Source organism: Aegilops tauschii, chromosome 7 (genome assembly GCF_002575655.3).
Source record: "Aegilops tauschii subsp. strangulata cultivar AL8/78 chromosome 7, Aet v6.0, whole genome shotgun sequence".
NCBI classification, from domain to species: Eukaryota; Viridiplantae; Streptophyta; class Magnoliopsida; order Poales; family Poaceae; genus Aegilops; species Aegilops tauschii.
In genome coordinates this window covers 504,052,936-504,064,330 of record NC_053041.3, presented here as the reverse complement: position 1 = coordinate 504,064,330, position 11,395 = coordinate 504,052,936, and the positions used below count along the sequence as shown (strand labels likewise).

Below are 11,395 nucleotides of genomic sequence, written 5' to 3'. Positions count from 1 at the left end.
CTTCAATACTATGAATATGTGTATCACTACTATCGAGATTCAACAAAAATAGACCACTCGTCAGGGGTATATGACCATAAAAGATATTACTCATATAAATAAAACAACCATTATTCTCTGATTTAAATGAATAACTGTCTCGCATCAAACAAGATCTAGATATAATGTTCATGCTCAACGCTGGCACCAAATAACAATTATTCAGGTCTAAAACTAATCCCGAAGGTAGATGTAGAGGTAGCGTGCCGACCGCGACCACATCAACTTTGGAACCATTTCCCACGCGCATCGTCACCTCGTCCTTAGCCGATCTTCGCTTAATCCGTAGCCCCTGTTTCGAGTTGCAAATATGAGCAACAGAACCAGTATCAAATACCCAGGCGCTACTGCGAGCATTAGTTAAGTACACATCAATAACATGTATATCGAATATACCTTTCACTTTGCCATCCTTCTTATCCGCCAAATACTTGGGCAGTTCCGCTTCCAGTGACAAGTCCCTTTGCAGTAGAAGCAATCAGTCTCAGGCTTAGGTCCATACTTGGGCTTCTTCACTTGAGCAACAACTTGCTTGCCATTCTTCTTGAAGATCCCCTTCTTCCCTTTGCCCTTCTTCTTGAAACTGGTGGTCTTGTTGACCATCAACACTTGATGCTCCTTCTTGATTTCTACCTCCGCAGCTTTTAGCATCGCGAAGAGCTCGGGAATTGTCTTATCCATCCCTTGCATATTATAGTTCATCACAAAGCTTTTGTAGCTTGGTGGCAGTGATTGAAGAACTCAGTCAATGACACTATCATCGGGAAGATTAACTCCCTGTTGAGTCAAGTGGTTGTGGTACCCAGACATTATGAGTATATGTTCACTGATAGAACTATTCTCCTCCATCTTGTAGCTATAGAACTTATTGGAGACTTCATATCTCTCAATCCGGGCATTTGCTTGAAATATTGCAGTCTTCCTCCTCTCTCTCATGTTCTCACGTGAAAAGAGGAGAGAAGCAGAGGAGGGAGCGGCGGCGGCCTGGCCGACTCCGGCCGTCCCCGGCCAGGGCGAGGCCACCGGAGGGTGCGGACCGGCGTGGCGTGTCCGTTCAGGGGGTCGGCCAGCCCCGGGGAGGAGAGGAGGACGCGGGGGCGGAGGAGGACCGAGGGAAGACAGAGGCGGCCGGTGGTGGAGGGGCTCGGCGCTGCGGCCACTCCGGTGAGGGGGCAAGGGGGTGGGGCGGCTGAGTGGAACGAGGGGAACCAAGTGGACATGGTGGAAGGAGGATAGGAAGCCTGTGCTGGCCGGACCCAAGCCGAGGCCGAGGCGGCCATGGAGGGAGACGGCGAACAACGGCGAGATGTGGCAATCCTGGTGACCAAATGAGGCGAGGGAGAGATGTGTGAGGTGTGGGAGAGGTCGGGAATGCCTTATATAGCCGAGGGGAGGGCTCTGGAGCTCACAACCGAGCTGGAGCAGTGCACTAATGGAGGTCAGGGGCTGAGCACGGCACGGGCACTGTTCTAGCGGCGCATTAATGGCAAACCACGACGAGGCACCGATTTAGGGAGATGCAGTCGATCACGGGGAAGCTCCAGGACATGGTTGGACGTCCAGACAAGGAGGGAGGAGACAAGCACAGGGGCAAGAAGAAGCCAGAGCGCGAGTTTGCCATGATGCAAGCATGATCACCGCGTGCACTAGAGCAAGCGGCGCTCTTTGGCGTGGCCGACCATGTCTAGTAGATGGACCTTGGTGCCCTTAGTCCAACTAAAGAAATAAATTGGTCCAGGGGCAAAGAAGAGATTTGCACTAAGCTCCAAAGGTAAATCAGTAAGAAGGTGTTTGTAACTTCCTGTGGTTAAACCAGCTAGGTAACATGGTAAAGGGTTTGTCTGCTGATGATCACGCACTAAGGTGATGCTGATCACCAAATATCAGACCAAGAGGAGGAGTTTAGATGAGGGTTGCTGTAGAAAGTGCAAAACTGGCCAGAATTAGGGATTTGGATGATACACTCACATACTTGATCTTTGTGAGCTGAAGTTTGGCATAGAGGGGTTATATGATGGTATGAAGCTGCTGTAAAGATTTCATGCCATTTGGAAATACCAAAGTGGCACTTGCTTGACAAAGCTTCATTCTGGACAGAAACTTGCACAAATTCTAGAGGAATAATGGCTTGATTAACCATGCCCAAAATGGGTGGAGGTAAGTTATATGGATAATAGAAGGCCTAGAAAAATTGGCAGCCATAATGGAGCAAGATAAAATATACTTGCTTCACAAACTGAAATTTTGGACAGAATCAAAGAATTGAAGATGAGCTCACATGGAGGCATGACATGAGCTCTAATTTGGTGGAGGGCTATGATATGATGATATGAGGGATCATGCAAAATGGCAACTTATTTGGATACGCCTAGCTTGCACCTCCTTCACAAAGCTTCTTTCTGGATAGAAACTCTGGAAACTCATAATTAAATAATTACTAGGCAAATGAGGTTGATTTTTGTCATGTGGCCATGATATGGACAGGAAAATGTGTACAAGGAGTTTGAGGTCAATTGGGAAAATCAAAATAGCACTTGCTTCACAATGTGCCATTTAGGGCAGAATAGGAAATGAATTATTTGAGCATGATGATAAACATGACAAATGAAATATTTTGCCATATTTGAGAAAGATATGACCCAAAAAAATTATGAGAATTATTTGGGAATTTTAGGAGTGATGGAAATAAAGGTTGCTTCACAACCTAGGGCAATTTGAGTTATTCCTTTAATAGAAAAGGAATACTCCCAATAAAAAGAATATTGGGATTTGGGCTAGGATGAAAATGACAGGGTCTAGGGAAGGATTTGGGTATGACAAGCCACTCTGGAAGCAAAGAAGAGTTCATCTTCTTCACTTTCCAGACCACAAAGCCACGGAAACAAGAAAACTCAAGCAAAAACCTCAGAAAAACAACAAAAAAAGAAAGGGCCAAAATTCAGGCTGTCACAAACCTTACCCCCTTAAAGAAATCTCGTCCTTGAGATTTGGTTGCTCAGGGAACAAGTATGAAGATACTGGCTTAAGGAAACCGTTTCCAACTCGGGTATCCTTTTTCTTATTTTTGTTCCCACTAAATTTTTATCTGACTGGCCCTGGGGTGGTTTGCTTTAATATATCCATATTCTGACAGATCTTACCTTGCTTGTTCATGCTTATGCAGGCTCCAAATTCTTTTTAGACCTGCTGACTTAACTGACTGTGATGGATTCTCACGGCTGAAATATATGTCGGTCTCACAAATCCATGAGTGATTTCCGCTGGATGTGTCATCCGGCACTGACAATCTTTCATAAAGTGGTGATTAGATTTTTATAGTGGACATCCAAGCTCTAACTCTTTGCATTGGGTTTCTCCACTAGATGCAGGTCCTTCGTGTTCCAAACAGTGAGTTGGGTCATAACCGCTTTCCTGACAGATTCTGGCTTATCGCGGAAGTTTCTGAATCACCTTAACTGGTTCCACTGTCTTGAGTATCGGATCCGTACCAAATATTTGATTGTCGCTTGTCGTGGCTAGCATAGGAGTTTGACCTGTAGGATAATATCTGCAGACTTGACTGACGGTGGTTCTGCACCACGCGGGTCTTGCAACAATTTTCATACCCACATCACTGGTCTTGCTCCTTCATTATCGTTTTCTTGGCCTGGATCCTTGGCTGAAAGATCTGGGTCATATTGCTTCTTCGTATCACCATAGGTACTGTCGGTGCAATTTTTCGGCAATCGCAGCTTATCCTCATTTTTCTGACAGGGTACCCCATTAAATGGCAGGTTCAACACCCCTCAAGTTCTGACTGCAGGAAAATGATCATCCGAACCTTTGCAAGAAATCGGCAAATAAATCAGTAGCCACAAGAACGGTCTTTACAACTCAGATCTGGGACATTACTGAAATAACTCAACCATGGCTCAAGACGGCCGAAAAGCAACTTAGAACATGAGACCGGGTTGATAAGAAGAAGGTGGCAGCTCCCTAAAATAGCCAAAAAGCAGCTATTGGGCTACTGTCACAAAAAGAAACTCAACAGCTGTATGAGACGGCCGAAAAGCAGCTCAGAACTCGTGACATTCGTTGAAGAGAGAAATAAAAATCGGCATCCACCCCAGATAGCTAAAAACATCTTAGATCACAGGCGCGGTGCCGTCATTGGAGAAAAAGGGGACAAGGTCTCATCAGGATCATTTTCCAGGTTCACAGGTACTTGCATTGAGCTCATTGATGTCGTCAATCCTCATAATCCCTTTGTCACACTGCTGTGTATACTGGCTTTCTTCTCTTAACCATCCTCCGTGGTTGAAAGATCCTCATCCGAGTGACTTGTAAGATCTTGGTGGTATGCTCACCACATATATATGAGAAACTGATTCCTGAGACAGACTTGTATTCTGACTGATTCTTGCTTCTGACCACAATGTTGCGGATCTGATTCTTGGGATTCACTGCCATATGCTTCAATTCACAGCGTACTACCTTGTACCAATGTCTTAATGAGGAAGATTGGCTGGCTTGTGCTCGAAACTTTCATCGGACAGCTTGCTGAAGAAGACTGGTATCGTGCTTCAGAAGCTTACCCCCTTAAAGACTTTGCTGGGGACAGACTCAGTACCTTATGCCGGAAGCCTTTGCGGTTGCTTACACCAGAAGCTTCTTGTTGTGATATGCGGACCGATTTCCACATATATAACCATCTTAATACTTTTGTTATTGATTTCTTGTATGAAACGGGGTTTTGCAGGACTATCCTCCTTTCTGAGTACATGCCATATTTTGCTTGCTTCCAGGTACATCGGGTTCCAAAATCATCCTCAACGAAAAATTAAACTTATATCTGAGCCATACCTTTGATAATATTCTATCAACCTTGCACACAATTAATCTTCTTGCTGACTTGATTATTTCTGCTATGAGGAGTACACGCTGAGGGAGACTTGACGCTCAGTAACATGATCAGATATCCCCCAATCTGAATGCAGTTGGCTGAGAATTCCATACTGTTGTGAGGAGTGCACGTTAATGCAAACTTTATACTGACATTCCATCCAGGATTTCTTTTGTATTCAGATGAGCTATTTCCAATTTCACTGCAGTCTGCTGACAATTCCATTTTGTTTAGCTGAGTTTCCAAATATATGCATTTCTTGCTGACTCTTCGGGTCCGGTGTCGGCTGACGAGCAACTTTAATAGGGGAAAAATTTGTAACCCCGAAGGCCCAAAGAAAGAAACAAAAGAAACGACTGAAACAAAAGCACACAAGCATACTACTAATTTAATTCATCAAGCAATCATCACATATTACTGCTACTCACACCATAATATGCATGCACACCTAAGCACATAAATCGCGCAGAAACTCTAGTATTACGGTCTAATATGTTGTGGCGGTGTGCACGAAAATTATATCCATGTGTGGAAGGAGTTGGCGTAACCGAAGCTACACCAAGCACTGGCTGAACAGTGGCTGGATCTGGATGGATACACAGGTGAGAACGGACTTGACGATCAAGTAGCGAGACACAAAAGTCATGACCACCTCATCATCAAGCGTACGAAGGGAGTCGTACCCGTCCGAAGAATGAAATAACATGGCAAGATAACAGTGGAAGACTGGGTTTATTGGCATTGCCCTTTTCTGATAACAAAGATCAGCAAAGGTTGCCAAGGGGACGAGATGGAGGGTATGGATGATGATGTGGTCGCATCACACCGAGGAGCAGGCATGCTAAGATGGTGCACGCGGTGGACCGAAAACGATGCCACCTACGCTCACAAGATTAACCGTTAGTGACAAAATAACAATCTATATGCATGCTATGCGACAAACAAATGCAACAATCAAGTGCAACAAACCAACTGGGGTCTATACTACCGCTTTCTAACGTTCGCGCGAACTAGGGCATCCTACAGCCAGACCTGCTCTGATACCAAGCCTGTGGCACCCCGGCTCAGAGAAACCGGAATGCCCCGTATTTCAGCCCAGAGATCGAGGAGAAGTCTTCTGGAATACGACACTGCTTAGCATAGAACAAACCAACTTTCTATTATTACATGAATGTGAATACAAGGTCTCCGATATTACAATAAATAACATCGGCACGACGACACTACGCCATCCTCAGTTGCTCTATGCAAGCAGCAGAACAACTCGAAGCAGCGAAAATACTTTTAGTAGCGGAACAACGACAACGGTGGTGAACTCCACTCCGCAGGGACTCTGGCTGGAACGCTTATCCTAGGTCGTGAACACAGGAACAACACCAAACAAGCAAGCAATCCAGGCACGACCTGCAAACTGGCATGACACGCCAGGTCAGTACATTGAATGTACTTGCAAGCTCATAGTTAACCAAAAGCATTCAAGACAAACAACAGCATGGCAATTACAGGTTAAGCAGGAATTATCATGAGATCATCAGGATAACATGGCATGAACAACATGAACATAATACTGCTAGAACATGCAACATGATGACACTATATGCATTATTTATTCTGCTCGGGTTACTTCCTAACCATCACATGCATCACTTACCATCCTCGGACATCACACGATTATCTCAGGATCAAATCAAGCTTGGTATAAACAATACCCTAGTAATCATTAAATGACCACAAGGAGCTAGATTTTTACCCACGATTCTCGCACAACATCACGAATATCCAACAACTCGGTATCCTTGATACCACGGTCATCATTCCAGCGATCACAACCATGACCAACACTTGGTCTCAAACGGTGATCTTTCCGGCGATCACAACCAACTTATCTCATCGTCGAATCAGGGTTGTCATTAATCAAGTTATTATTAATACTCACTACAAGAAATATGTCAACTTGTGACCCTCACTATTGGCTGCTGAAAGGTCATAGTTTTTCATTTGCGACCTTTTTGTGACCAAAAACAGAAGGTCAAAAGCTGACAGTCGTAAACTAAAATTAACGACCTTCTCTGTAAGAAGGTCGTAGACGTTTACGACCAAAACAGAAGGTCGTTGAACCCATGACCTTTTGTTTTGGTCGCTAGCTGTCTGCCCAGGCCACGTCGGATCCGACGTGGCAAGCTCGCATGGAAAAATTGCGACCAAATGAAAAGGTCGTTGACAAGAATCAGCCCGGTCCGATTAGGTGTTTACATGGGCGAGGCCCAACAATTCAGCCTTCTATATTTTTCCCCTATTAATTCTGGACAGCCACATGGGCCAAAGCCTACAATTCAGCCTTTTTATTTTCTGGGCTATGGCCTCTTATTTTCTAGGCCGTGGCCTTTTATAGTCTATTTTTTTGTATTTTTAGCCATTCTATATTCAAGATGGTCCCACTAGTCATATGGGTCCCACTTGTCAATTTCATCTATCAAATTGGTCCCACATGTCAGAAATGTACAAATTAGACAGATTATTTTCATAAGTTGCCCCAATGGTTAGTTTCCATTTCAGAAGTTTTCAAATTACATACATAACCAATATTTCAAAAAGAACAAAGAACACATAAAATTCATCAAATATACCACTAAATAAATCTATTACACTCTGTACAACACATATATGCTACAGTATGCTACTGTTCACTGAGTAGGACTTCACTGCTTCACACTTGTTTCACACTTCACGACTTCACACTTCACACTTGAGCTTCTGTAAAAGAGAAACCACCACAATTTTAAGTCTACGATACAACAATTGATACTAATCAAGGATAAAAACAAAAACAAGTAATAGGTTCAAATGAGAAGGCATCATGAAACTAGTGATACAAAAACATGCAGAAAACACTACAATGTAATACTGTTGTATATTCATATCAGCGCAAAATCAGCACTATTATATAGAGCAAATGATATGCCCCCCTTTTAATAAAACTGTAGTGTATGCTAGTGACACTAGCAAGGGATTATAGTGTATGCTAGTGACAAAACAAGGGATAAGACTAATATGATGTGCCAGATTGCCAGCAACAGTGCTTACATGCATCTTCATATTTCAAAACGACCAATAGACTAGTTAGCTGGCAAAACACTAAAGAAGGCATAGACAGAAATGAAGGTAACATGCATCACACAAAAAATAGTAAGCACTGAACCTACATCATATCTACAGTAACATCACCAATCAGGTTGCATGTGTATGCTAGAAATCAAGAATTGAAAGGACTTCAACTTGTTTCGAATATCTTGCCTCTGTTGCTCCCAGTTCAGTAAAGAAATGGTCAAGCAGTGAGCGCTTCGCCTCATGGACTTGGCAGTGCACAATAGATTTCGGGATGGAGCATAAATGGAATACCTGAAAAAGAACAATAAAGAGCTATACAGTTAAGTAAGCATCCTTGGCTGTACAAATAAGTGGAGAGAACAATAAAGAGCTATACAGTCTAGAATTTTGGTTGAGAAACAGTAACTTGATGTAAAGTCGCTTGAAAACAGAAAACACCTTACAAGCTTGTGAAGCCTACCATGATTTCAGAAGCATGGGTTATCTAATATTTTATGCCATCCTCCCAAAATTTGGCTAGATGATTCTGCAACTGTAGTTGTACCCAGCTGCTCAAAATATAAACATATAGATGAGTGCTTCTCACATGTCACCAGAGGTAAATAGCAATACACATAAATGAATGAACATGGGCATATTCTACAGCAAGATGAACCAACAGAGATATATCTTGTAGCCTACAACAATCAAGTTACAAATCACATCCATTTTCTAATTAACCAACACCTAAATATATACATGCACTACTTCAGGAAATTTATGACCAGGAGATGTATTAATAGCAGATTACGAACTAATGTACTTGTACTTGATCTAGTTGAATAAATGTAGATTAAGTTCCTGGTACAGCCAGCTCCAACTTATGCTACTAGCTATTGACAGAAAAAACACAGAGAGAGAGAGGGGGGAGGAGATCCAGCGACAGTATGACTACAGCAGGCGACCCCCAGGGAAGATCTGGTGCCCCGTGGATTGGTCAACCCCAGGATCTCATGCGCGCCTCCGTTGCCGAGGCCGTCCATCTCGCCCGCGAGCTTGATGGTCCAGGCCCCCATGACGACCAAGTCGTGATCCATGCGGAGCTCCACCTCCTACACGGCTGATCCATGCTCCAGTGGAGGCTCGGGCTCCACCCTCGAATCCGGCGGCGCCTATAGAAAGATAGTGTAAGCTCTGGTAACAAGAAAAGAAACTTAGGAAAGTCAAACTGGTACAAATCAAATTCAGAAGAGAGTTTACATTATACCTAGCATAGCAAATGAGGATGGCCAAAGCTGAATACGTTTTTTTAGGAACCATGGACAGTGGGGGAAAGCCCCCCACTGACTTTAAATTAGCAAGATTGTAGAGTGAAAGCTGAATAAGTTACGTGGCTCGAATGGTCGGCATCCCTCGGATCTCATAGCTACTGGACATCACGGATGAACTACATCAAACTAGTTATAGCCACAGGCCACATGTACAAAGAATATACTAAAATGGCTTGAAGCTAAAACTAATCGACCATTCATCTTCGGTACTGCAATTTTTTATTATGCAGTACAAAGATTATTATGCAGCATCTAAAATTGGCCACAGCCTTAAAGGTTATTATGCAGCATCTAAAATTAGCCAACTCTACAAAACAGTGGAGGAAGCATAGGTCTAAACCCAAACAAATTTACATCAACAAATACACTATATTCCTCCCATAAAAAACACTAATATTCCAGTAGAGAGTTAAATCAGTTCATCATGAACTAGCTTCCAACAACATAATATAGGTGAACCCACTAAACTGATGCAAACTTTATGGAAAGTTCCCAGAATTCTGAAGTTGCAACATTTCAAACAGAACTCAAACTGAAACAACTCTTCTGCATTTGATTAGTTTCCGTGTTCTATCAAAGCACATAATTTCCAGATTCAGTGATTAGTTTACATAGCTGATCAGATGATTAATGGAGCTGGTTACTAAAGTATGTGTGTGAACAGATCTAGTTGATAGTACCTCGGCATCTTAATTAATGAGTTAACTATTCCCTGAAGTATATAGCACAAAACAACATCAACACTATTGGCATACAGATGCTTTTGACCTAAACTCAATCAATGATTCAGGCCCAAAAGATTCTACACAGTGAGAGTATAATTTTTGGAGAAATATATATGAACTCCAACTCTTGCTGGTTATAAAAGCTCTAGACCTGATGCATGGTTTCGTTTGGACCCAATTCAGACATTTTGGAGCCATGCATGCAAATGCAAAAACGAACAGTGCACCCTCCACTCAATCATCAACAGCGCACTGCTTCCTTCCATGATCCAACTATACTCATGGACAGATGCTGCATACTTGTGCATGATTAGAACGAAAGGATAATTCATCACTAATGTAGAGGAATCTTTTTGTTTATTCATAGTTTGGAGCTTCCTCAGCAGGGGCAGGGGCGGCATGGAGGTGGCCATGGCACGCATTGGCTTGGACAAGCTGCTGCTACAGCTGCTGCTCAAGAAGACGTCTGTGCACGCCATCATGGAGGTCTTGAGCACGGCGCTGCACGGGTTCTTCACCGTCTTCAAGATCCCCAGCACCACCTTCTCCCTGCCAATCAGCACCCGCGGACGGACGGATGATTCTCGGGTCAGATCCCCAACGGAATTTGTCAAAACATAAGCCAAGAGCAGCAACGACAGAGGGGATCGAAGAACTTACAGGATGGGGGCGAGGAGGGCGGGGTGGTGGATGGCGAGGCGGCGCGTGTCGTTGAGGGCCTCGCAGACCATGACCCAGTCCCTGGAGTCGAGCCCGTGGACAGCGCGCGAGGCAACCGTGGCGGATCTGGTCGCGCCATGGCGGCTGCCTGACCAGCTCGCTCGATCTCCCTACCTCTTCTCTTCCTCTTCTGGTGAGGGCAGGGGAGGGGACGGGATGGGAGAGGGTACGGGAGTGGCGGCTGTCGGGGAGATACCGGAGGTCATGGCCACCGGCCGGATGTGAGGGGATCGGCAGTGTGTGGCGGCGGCGGCGATGTGGGAGGGGATTCTTCTCTGAACAGAATCGAATCGGGGTTGGGTTGGGTTGGGTTGAGGAGCAAGGGAGGGAGGTCGCCGGTGGTGATGGGGTTAGGGGAGGTCGCCGGTGGGGGTGGGGTTGGGTGTCGGTGGTGGGATTGGAAATGAATCGAGGGTGGGGAGGGCGCGGATCCGGAAGCAACGCGGCGGATCTGGCTGCCACCTCCGCCTGACCTGCTGCTGCTCAACCGGGGAGAGAAGGTGAGGAGGGGGTTTCACGGCGGCGGTGTGGGGGGAGGGCATAGGCCGGCGGCAGCGGCGGCGATGTGGGTGGGAATCGGGACAGGAAGAAGGTGTGGTTGAGGTGGGTGG

At 44.8% G+C, this 11,395-nt stretch overlaps 1 long non-coding RNA gene across 1 annotated transcript; it reads right to left on the bottom strand.

The window, feature by feature from the left end:
• Positions 1–7,480: 7,480 nt before the first annotated feature.
• Positions 7,481–10,470, bottom strand: LOC120968004 (uncharacterized). Its single transcript, XR_012189396.1, has 2 exons — positions 8,216–10,470; positions 7,481–7,675 (listed from the first exon to the last, which is right to left on the bottom strand). It is a non-coding gene; the product is annotated as an uncharacterized lncRNA (long non-coding RNA).
• Between the last annotated feature and the right edge of the window lie 925 nt (positions 10,471–11,395).